Genomic DNA, 11,646 nt, shown 5'->3' with positions numbered 1-11,646 from the left:
TTAACGGTTTTAGGGAGAAAGGGAGAGGAAGAGAGAGATAGACACATCAATGATGAGAGAGATCATTGATTAGCTGCCTCCTGCACGCCCTCCACTGGGGATTGAGCCGGCAACCCAGGCATGTGCCATAACTGGGAATCAAACCGTGACCTCCTGGTTCAAATGTTGACACTCAACCACTGTGCCATACTGGCCGGGCAAGAGCTTTGTTTTTTATATTTACATTCCTAATATCTATATAGTGCCTGGCACATGACAGACACTCAGTAAATAGTTAATGAATGAATCAGTACACTAAAATAAAATCTCTAATTGCTGTTCTCTATTTGATAGAATTTTTCTTTCATGGTCAGTTGTATGAACACATGAAAAGTTAACAGAAATGTTTCTTAAATGTACTTTACTCTTAGCTTATGAAAAGTAAAGATAGCAACGCCTCAATTATTTGAAGGTTAGTTTTCCAACTATCTGACTTTGGGAGTGCCAAGGGGGCAGTTTCAACAGGCCTACTAGCAGTCGAAATGCAAAACAGAAAAGGTAACCAGTGAAATTTATGCTCATTAATCAGAGAGATGTGAGGCCTTTGCTCAGAAGTTATTTTGTCTGAATTTACACATAATTCTAACAGATATGCTTGTCAGGTTTCCCAGACTAACCAGCAAATAAGAAGAGTAAAGAGGCTGCTTGAATCTGAGCATGAAAAGAGCAGAAACAGAAGGCTATAGGTTAATAGAATGGAAGGAAAGAAAAAAAGGAGTCAGAAAATAAAAGCATTCAGAAGGGTACACAGTAAACTATTAACAGTGGTTGCCCCATGGGGAATTGAAATGCTGGGAAATAAAAGTGCTGGTGAATAGAAATAGGGAACTTTGCTTTTTATTTTACACAATTCTATATTGTATTATTATTTAGAAAAAGCATATATTGCTTTTGTAACTAAACATTAAGAGATAAGAAGGGTGCCCCGGCTGGGTGACTCAGTTGACAAAAGTATACACTGAAAAGGTTTCAGGTTCAATTTCTGGTCAGGATACATACCTTGGTTACAGTTTCAAAGCACAGTCAGGGGGTATACGGGAGCCAACTAATTGAAGTTTCTCTCTCACAACAAGGTTTCTCTCTCTCTCTCTCTCTCTCTCCCTCCCTCTCCCTCTCTCTCCCTCTCTCTCTCTCTCTCCTCCCTTCCTCTCTCTTTAAAACAAATAAAAACATGTCCTTGGGTGAGGATTTAAAAAAAGAGATAACAAGGGTGTAATAGAGTTGCATAGCTTGTGAAAAATTGGAAACCACCTAAGTATCCAACAATAGAGGATTGACTGAAAAATATCATGTATCCATTCAATAGACTGTTATGCAATCACTAAAAATGTCATAGAAGACCATTTTATAGCAGAAAAAATGTTTAAAGTATATAATTCAAGTAGAAAAAGGTAGGTCATAAAATAAAATATAATAAATAATTCTGTTTTTAGAAATTATTTGCAAAATAAAAAACACTGGAGTTGATAAAAAATATCTTGACAAAGGAGACATTTTTTGTTTGGAATCAAACATTTATTTTATCCTTAATATCTATGTAACTAGCTGGACACCTGGGTAATTGGGAGCCGGGGCTCCGCCGCCATCACCACCATGAATGATCAGCAGCTGGACTGTGCCTTGGACTTAATGAGGCACCTGCCTCTACAGCAAATCGAGATTGACCTGATTGACCTGGTCTAAGTGAAGATCTGTCTTCTGTTAACCAGACACTGAAAATCGTCCGAGAAGGTGGTGGGAAAGGATTACCTTTTCTGTGACTACAACAGAGATGGAGACTCCTATAGGTCACCATCTATTAGAGATGGAAGATGAGGCATGCGTTCTGCTCAGGTGAGAAAGCTGGAGGTGGAAGCCCACAATGCCTTTGACCAGTATCAAGATCTGTATTTCGAAGGCGACATCTCATCTGTCTATCTGTGGGATCTGGATCATGGCTTTGCCGGGGTGATCCTCATAAGAAGGCTGGAGATGGATAAAAGAAGATCAGAGGCTGCTGGGATTCCATCCATGTGGTGGAAGTGCAGGAGAAGCCAATGGCTGCACCGCCATCAGAAGCTGACCTCCTCAGGAATGCTGTGGCTACAAACCAACAAATCCGGCTCTGGCACCATGAGCCTCGGAGGCAGCCTTACAGATGGAGAAAGATGAAACTGAGTCACTGCTCGCCACACATAGCGAATATCGGGCGCTTGTAGAGGATATGGGAAACAAAATCCGAAGTATGCTGAATGAGATCTGCTTTGGAAAAACAAAGGACATCATCAATGGGCTGAGGTCTGTGCAGACTTACAGACAAATCAAAGCAAGAAGCTCTTAAGAATGATTTGGATGCTTTGAAGAGAAAACAGCAATTGTAAAACCTCTGCTTCACCCTAACCGGACATGCTCTGCACTCCTTCGATTCCTTTCTTACACAACTCTGTTCCCTTCCCTTGTCCCTCCTCCCCCCCACTCCTCTCCACCACACACAGATCACACATTAATTTGTGTCACCGACCTGTATGGGGCCATCAAACCCTGAGAACAAAGCTGATAAACACCTGTCTCTGTCTCCAAGGCCTGCTTTCCTCACCATGTTTTGCTATCAAAACTCAGTATTTTAAAAAAAACCAAAAACCAAAAAACCTCAATGTTTCCGCCTGGCCAGTGTAGCTCAGTGGTTGAGTGTGGACCCAGGAACGAAGAGGCCACTGGTTCAATTCCTGGTCAGGGCTGTGGGCTCAGCCCACTGTGGGGGCGGGGAGTGGGGCGCTGGAGGCAGCCAGTCGATGTTTTTCTTGCTCAGATATTTCTCTCTCTCTAACCTCTCCCTCTCTCTCTCTCTCTCAAAAAAAGAAAGAAATTGTAAAAAAAAAAAAAAAACCACACACACACACTTGCTACACCACTGTGATTAAACATTACACATATGCTTCCTGATAATACTGATCTTACTTCTTTAAAAAAACACACACAAAATCTTGATGTTTCCATATCGACTGTATGTATTCTGTTTGCCCAGCCCCATGTCCCCACCACCACCCATTTATAGGCCTAAAATACACTGTCTGCCTCCCCTTCCCTCCCACCTTTTAGTTACATTGGTATAAAAAAAAGTAAAACAAAAAAATTACGAAATAACTGGTGTGTGAAAGATAAAAGAAAAACTAGAAATCTGATTCCACATGTACTTGGGAGTTGCTTGGAGTTGGGGGTGAGAGGACAGGGGACAGCTCTGGGAGAAAGGAGAGGTGACCCTCAGCATTGTCCCACACCAACTATCCCCTGTCCCACCAAGAGGATATTGTGGGGTGTGCAGGGTGGGGCCTTCAAACCGATCTGCTCTTCTGGCTAGGTGCTTTTCTGTCCATTTTTGTGGAATGTAAAGGAGTTTTTTGTTTTATTCTGTTTTTGTTTTTTTCTGTAAAGCTTTAAAATAAAAATCTACATCTTATACTTGAGCTTCCATGCTTTAAAAAAAAACAACAACAAAAAAGAAATAAAAAGAAACTGGGATACAGTTAAAAAAATATATGTAAATATATATATATAAATAAAACAAAACAGCTGAAACTCAAAGAAATTAAAATGTTTTCACTAATATCTTTGTGGCAGAAACTGCAGTGTCACTGTTATGGTTAATTTTATGTGTCACCTTGACTGGGCAATGGACTACCTAGATATTTGGTTAATTATTATTCTGGGTGAGCCTATGAGAGTTAGGTGAGATTAACATTTGTATTGGTAGACTTGAGTAAAGCAGATTGCCCTCCCCAGTGTGGGTAGGCCTCATGCAATCCATGGGAGCCTGAATAGAACTTAAAGGCTGAGTAAGGGAGAATAAGCTCTCTGCTTAGTGTCTTTGTGTTGGGACATTGGTCTTCTGCCATTGGGCTCAGACTCAAACTCAGGTTTCCTGGTTCTCAGACCTTTGGACTTGGACAGGAACTATATACCATTGGCTCTTCTGTCTCCAGCTTGCTGCTTGTAGACCATGGGACTTCTCAGCCTATACATCTTCTTATTTATTTTAAAACAATTTTTTATTTATTGATTTCAGAGAGAGAGAGAGAGAGAGAGAGAGAAACATCAATTTGTTGTTCCACCCATTTATGCATTCGTTTGATTCTTGTATGTGCCCTGACCAGGGATCAAACTTGTAACTTTAGTGTGCTGGGACAACGCTCTAATTGAGCTACCTGGCTAGGGCCTATACATCTTTTTAGAAACTACATAAATAATCATCAATAGAATGTTAGTGGAAATAGGGGCAGTAAAAGCCATTCTGGTGAACTCTCCATGTTATTGGACAGTGGATGAAAAGGTGATCCTTGTTAAAAAGTGACCAGAGAACTTGGCTGAACTATGTTTTAGTGTTTTGTAGAAAGTAAACTTGAAAACTATAAAATTGGTTAGTTAGCTCAGGTGATTTCTACACAAAGTGTTGCAGGAGCAGTTGGATTCTTCCTGACTGTTTACAGTAAAACACAGGAAGAGAGAAATGAATTGAAGAAGGAATTGTTAAGTGAAAGTGAACCAGAACTTAAAGATTTGTAATAGTCTCACTGTTCATACTGCAAGAAATAAGAAAGGTTGTTCTGAAGAGAACATTAAGGGTGTGACCTAACAGGTTGATAAGGAGGTTAGTATGGGTGTGAACCATAGACCTTATCATCCACCCCAGCAGAAAATGAAGGAAGGCTGTCAGACTTCTTAGACCCTACAGGACTGGACTATAGAACTACACAGCTGAAAATGTGTGCTATTCTTTAAGAAGAAGGAAAAATGACCACAACGGTGATTTATAGATCATCAGGGCTGCCTCCTCAGTTTCAAGGAGGGGAAGGGTGTGTGCGTGTACGCGTGTGTGTGTGTGTGTGTGTGTGTGTGTCTGCGTGTGCACACGTGCACACGCGCATGTGTGCTCTGTGTGTGTTTTGTAGCTGTTCATTCAGATTCAACCATCCAGACAGTAGCCACCTTCATACAGCCTTGGGGGCTAGGGGGCTGGACGACAGGCTTTGGGAGTACAACCCCACCTGGCAGAGCTGTAGAAGCAAGTCCACTCCCCGCCTCCCCCAGTAGGTCTGGAAAACAGAGCATTGAACCAAAAAGGATTTTTCTGAAGCCTCAAGATCTAATGTTATTCATCTTACCAGGTTTTGGAACTACTTGTGCAATCTGACAGCTTTTTCTTCCTTCCAATTTCTCCATTTTGGAATGAGAATGTCTATCCTTTGCCTGTCCCACCATTGTATTTTGGAAACACATAATTTATCTGGTTTCATAGAATCACAGCTGGAGAGGAATTTTGCCTCAGGATGAATCATACCTCCCTGTAGCACCCATATCTGATTTAGATATTTAGATAAGATTTGAACTTTAGACCTTTGAGTTAAAGTTAAGTTTTTTGAACGATTAGGATTGAATGAATGTATTTTGCATGCAAGAAGGACAGGAATTTGGGGGGCCAGGGATAGAATTTGTAGACTGATTTTATTTATTTTTTTAAATATATTTTATTGATTTTTTACAGAGAGGAAGGGAGAGGGATAGAGAGTCAGAAACATTGATGAGAGAGAAACATCGACCAGCTGCCTCCTGCACACTCCCCACTGGAGATGTGCCCGCAACCAAGGTACATGCCCTTGACCGGAATCGAACCTGGGACCTTTCAGTCCGCAGGCCGACGCTCTATCCACTGAGCCAAACCGGTTTCGGCTGTAGACTGATTTTATATGTCACCTGCAAATTTGTATGTTGAAGCTCTAATACCTAATGTGATGGTATGTGGAGCTATAATATAATTAGGTTTAAATGAGGTCAGGAGGGTGGGGCCCATGATGTGATGAGTTTCTTTATAAGAGAAACACTCTCTCTCTCTGCCATGTAAGGACATAGCCAGGAGAGGGCCATTTGCAAGCCAAGGGAGAGTGCACTCACCAGGGAACCAAACCAGCCAGCATCTTGATCTTGGGCTTCCTAGTCTCAAGATCTGTGAGAAATAAATATCTATTGTGTAAACCACCCCGTCTTTGGTATTTTGTTATAGCAGCTCAAACTGACCAGTCACCCAATATCCATTTAACTCCCTTTTCCTACCATTACAACATGGTTTAATTTGGGGTGGTACTGAGGGAAACTAAAACACTGTATTTCTCAGCCTCCACAGAAGAAATATGTGACCATATGATGAATAAGATATACTAGTATGTAGAAGTCTTGGTTATACTCTTTAAAACACACACAGAAAGCCCAGCTGGTGTGTCTCAGTGGTTGATTGTCAACCTATGAACTAGGAGGTCACGGTTAAATTCCAGTCAGGGCACATGCCCAGGTTGCAGGCTTGCTCCCCAGTAGGGGGCGTGCAAGAGGAAGCTGATTAAGGATTCTCTCCCATCATTTATGTTTCTCTCTTTTCCCTTCCTCTCTGAAATCAATAAAAATATATTTTTAAAAAACATACAGAAAAAAAATAAATACAGCAAGCAGTTCTTATCCTTTTGTACTTATCTGCTTCCTTCTAATAAAAACCTGAACATAAAGGCCAAAGTTAAAGCAGCCATTTGGGGCCAGAAAAAAAATATCAGGAGACTTAGCGTTCATAAAGCACCAAACCAATGCTAGCAACAACCTGCCTCTGGACTTCTTAAATATTAGCCCTTATCTGTTTAAGCCACTGTAGTTAGATCTGTCATTTGCAGCCAAATGTAAATCATAACGGACATGAGTTTGCTTTTTCATTAAGATGTTTACCATATTTGAAGCTATATCATAAAGCTCAAATGGTAGTAGACATTAGAAATGAATTTGTGTTTAAAGTTGATTTCTTAGTTAATCTTCCTATATAATAAAAGGCTAATATGCAAATTATCCCTTCAACTGGGAGTTCAATCAGGGTGTGGGACCGGCTGGCCAGCAGCCTGAGGCCCCTCCCCCCAACCAGCCCCACGCTCAGTCGCCCCCCCCCCATTGGAGTGGGCCCACCAGACCCCACCCATGCACAAATCCATGCACCGGGCCTCTAGTTTGTATATAAACAGACTTAAGATAGTTTTGTTTTGTTGTGGATTCCCACTGTTCTTTCTTGCCCATTATCCATTGTACCTTTTTCTGCTTCATAGTCCTAAGTTTTCCAACAGGGAGCCACCCTACCATCTTTCTACGTCAAAGAGGTTCAGGAGGAGATACGGTACATGCTACCTGTGGACACCAATCTGGGCACATAACCCAGTCCTAGCGAATCAGTGTATACTATATTCCTAGAATAATGACAAGTGTAGGCACATCCCCACACACGACCCAATCAAACAATAAAACTCAACTCTGGAAGTCATTAGAACTGTTCTGAAAAAGACACTGTCCTAACACCAATATTAGAGGATAGAATATAAGCTTGGAGCTGTTAGTGAGTAGCCATAAGTGAAGAGCTGGCCTCAGATTTAAGTCAACGGAGAAAAAACAAGCAAAAGAAATGGAAAGAGTTAAGACTAAGTCCTAATGACGTCATTCAGCTGTGGATTCAGCCAAGCCTGAACTTTTCAGATACGTGAGTCAAATAGATTTTCCATTTTGGATGAACAAGTTTGAGCTAGCTCTTTTGACATTTGCAACTATAGAAGTCCTAACTAGTAATGCTAAATAGTCCTGATTCGTTACATTTGCCTTTTACCATGCCAAGTGTTCATAGGAAATCTTCCTTGAAAGTTATTTACCAAAAAGCAGTATAATAGAATACTAACATAATGCTTCTGGGTTTTTATGTTATAAAATAAACCATAAATCATTTTATAAAATAGGGGGGAATATCATTACTGTAATATAATTATTATCACTTAGCTAAAGGATATTTATCTCACCAAAAAGCGAAACAATTATTGGAAAATAATCTGCAAAGCAAAACAAAAAATATTTCAACACATTCTCCATTCCTTCAAATATTTATTTAACTTGTAGCAGTTGCAGTGTTAAATTGTGAAGAATAGCAGACTGAATATGAAATGTTTTTAGGACCTTACAATTTAGCACAGCAGACAAAACATGAATGCTCATAACAGTCATATACCATTTTCTAAGAATTAGAAAATAATAAGAGAAATTTCTAGGGAAAGTATGAAAATTTCTGTAATATTATTAGAACTGGTAAAGAGATTAGAAACCCAACAATTCTTTGAACACATAGTTGAGGAAATTGTAACTCAGAGAGCCAGCGACTTAGTTCCCATAGCAAGTTAGTGGCAATGTCCCACTGGAAGCCAGAACTCCTTAGACACAGTCCAACATTCTTTCTTACTACCCCACCCTACCTCTGCTAGGAGAAGAGCAAAATACCAAGAAGTTTTTCAAACTATAATTTTTCTTCCCCACAACCTAACTTGGAGACTCTCAGAGACCACACTAAAATAAGCTTGATTCTCTCCTTATCATTTAGAGGCAAAACAGCAAGGCTCTGCATCATTTTGAGAGTTTGCCTGCAAGTTTCTGTCATCGTTTTTCTCTCACTGACTTTTGTTTTTATTAGTCTAACCTTGAAAGTGCAGCAACACTGCCTGAGAAAAATCCAAAACATCTTGTTTTAGACATGTTTGTTCTCTTCTGTATTCTGGGCAAACTGATGGAGTCTGATAGCCCAAATTAAGAGTTACCTAACTAAGTTAAACTTAATCCAGTAAGTCTTCCTTGGTTGATATCCCATCTGGGCAGTGTCGGCCTGCACACAAGAGTAAGCCACTGCAAATTCTATTTTAAGAGTTTTGGCTAAGGAAAGTAAAGGGGATATATTGATTCCAAACTAGGACTGCTGTCTAGTATATGAAGAAGACTAATTCTTTTTAGAAATACTTGCCATATTTTTTTCAGTGTTGCCAAGATGGCAGTCACCTATGAATAATTTGAGAAAGTGGATTAAGAATTTGGTTTCAAAGAAGGACAAAGTCAGAGGACTTATATTCCCTGATTACAACCTTTACTACAAAGCAACAATTATCAAAACAGCGAGACAGTGCCACACAGATATATCGACCAATGGGATAGAATAGAGAGCCTAGAAATAAATCATTGTAATAAATCATTGAATGGTTTTCAACAAGGGTGCCAACACCATTCAATGGGGAATGGATAGTTTTTTCCAAAAAATGGTGCTGGAAACCCACATGAAAAGAGTGAAGTTGGATCCTTACCTTACACCATGTATAAAAATAACTCAAAATGGATCAAAGACCTAAACCTATAAAGTTGCTAGAAGAAAACAAAAAATAAGCTTCATGACATCAGATTTGGCAGTGATTTTTTGGATATGACATCAAAATCACAGGCAACAAAAGAAAAAATAGATAAAGTGGACTTTATCAAAATTAAAACTGCATTAAAGGACACCATCATCAGTGTGAAAAAGCAACCCACAGAATGGGGGAAAATATTTTTAAATTATTTATCTGAAAAAGGATTAATATCCAGAATATACAAAGAAATCCTACGACCCTCAACAAAAAACAAACAGCTCAATTCAAAATTGGGCAAAGGACTTGAATAGACATTTCTCCAAAGAAGATACAGATGGCCAATGAGCCCATGAAAAGATGATCTATATCACTAATCATTTAGGAAATGCAAATCAAACCCGCAGTGAGAAACCACTTCACACTCATTAGGCTATCTATTACCAAAACAAACATACAAAACCAGAAAAATAACAAGTGTTCGTGAGGATGTAGAGAAATTGGAACTCTTGTCATTTCTAGTGGGAATGTAAAATGATACAGTCACTGTGGAAAACAGTATAGAAGTTTCTCAAAAAAGTAAAGATAGAATTGCCACATAACTCAGCAATCTCACTTCTCGATATATACTCAAAATAATTGAAAGCAGGGACTCAAACAAATAATTATACATCAGTGTTATAACAGCACTATTCACAATAGCCAAAAGGTGGGAACAACAAAAATGTCCATCTACAGGGGAATGGATAAACAAAATGTGGTATGTACATACAATGAAATATTATTCAGCCTTAAAAAGGAATAAAATTCTGATGCATGTTATAACATGGATGAACCTTGAAGACATCCTAAGTAAAATAAGCTAGACACAAAAAGTCAAATATTGTATGATTCCACTTAATATTAAGAGCATAGAGTAGTCAGACTCATAAAGACAGAAAGTTGAATGGTGGTTGCCAGAGGCTGGGAGGAAGGAATGGGAAGTTTGCTTGTTTGCTTTTACTGGTCATTTTTCACCAATTTCAAATTTTTTATTCTCTGCTTTTATTTTCATCATAAATATACTGATCTTGTAATACTTGCAACACATTTTCTACATTTGCACTTATGATGATGTAGGATTAGAGGTGCTACATTTAGCACATACATTTTTTTTGGTCTCATCAATTCTTTTTTATTATTATTAAAGTATATGTGAGAGGATAGTTAGAAGCTAGGAAAATTCCTGGGGTGGTGGAATAGGAAACTGAGATAAGAAAATTAAACAAGGACCAACAGTTTGGGCAGTTTGCAGCCAGCTTGCAGTAAGACCTTACCTTCCCCAACCTAGGACACTTGAGAGCAAATAGTTAATACCTCTCCTCCTATTCAGAGAATACATAGCTTAAATCACTCTGGAACAGCCAAGGCAGGAGGTGGGAAGACGGAAGGAAAAAATGGGAGTTTATCTCACTCACTGAACAAAGAAGTCAGCCTCCTTGGGACTTGCCAAACAAGATGACCAGGTGTGTATACAAACATTCCAAGAGAAGCCACAATAAAGTAAAAGGGTGACTTTGAAACCTAATCTGCTACCCAAGATTCCAGCAGAGGAACCTTGAAAACTATAGGACAAAGGGAATAACACCCCTTGAACCTGCACCGGGCATGAACTCAGATTAGCTGAGTGGCCCACTTGTGCTATATGCCAAGTTTATTAATAAATTAACTTGTCTTGCTTCCTTAATAAATTCACTTGCTTTGTTTCAATGCTGCTGTATGGTGTCACTTGTTTGAAATCTTTCTTAGGAGACAACAAGAACCAAGGAGGAGACAGGTCTCTACTTCCAACTCAGGGGGCTGTCCAATAACATCTTTTCTGGTGCTGATAACAGTATAGTTGGTATACAATATTATATTCATTTCAGGTGTACAACATAGTGATTTGACATTTATATACTTACAATGTGATCACCACAATAAGTCCAATAGCCATCTGTCACCATGCAAAGTTATTACAGTATTATTGACTGTGTTATACACTACACCCACCATGGCTTATTTATTTTGTAACTGGAAGTTTGTGCTTCTTATTTCCCTTCACCCTTTTCACTCATTCTCCCTCCTCCGTCCCTCAACCATCAGTTTATTCTCTTTATGAATCTGTTTCTATTTTGTTTTGTTTGTTTAGATTCCACATGTAAGTGAAATCACATGATATTTGTCTTTGTCTAATTTACTTTACTTAGCCTAATACCCTCTAGATCCATCTGTGTTGTTGCAAATAGCAAGATTTCATTCCTTTTTATCACTAATACTAGAGGCCCGGTGCACAAAATTTGTGCACTTGGGGGGAGGGGGAGTCCCTCAGCCTGGCCTGTGCCCTCTCACAGTCTGGGACCCCTCGGGGGATAACCACCTGCTGGCT

At 39.4% G+C, this 11,646-nt stretch overlaps 1 pseudogene; it reads left to right on the top strand.

Annotated features, from left to right (window-relative positions):
- Positions 1 to 2,889, top strand: LOC132215259 (F-actin-capping protein subunit beta-like; annotated as a pseudogene).
- The last annotated feature ends 8,757 nt before the right edge of the window (positions 2,890 to 11,646 follow it).

This window comes from Myotis daubentonii, chromosome 14 (assembly GCF_963259705.1).
Source record: "Myotis daubentonii chromosome 14, mMyoDau2.1, whole genome shotgun sequence".
Taxonomy (NCBI): domain Eukaryota; kingdom Metazoa; phylum Chordata; class Mammalia; order Chiroptera; family Vespertilionidae; genus Myotis; species Myotis daubentonii.
Note: the sequence above shows the minus strand (reverse complement) of the source record. Positions and strands in the feature narration are given on the sequence as shown.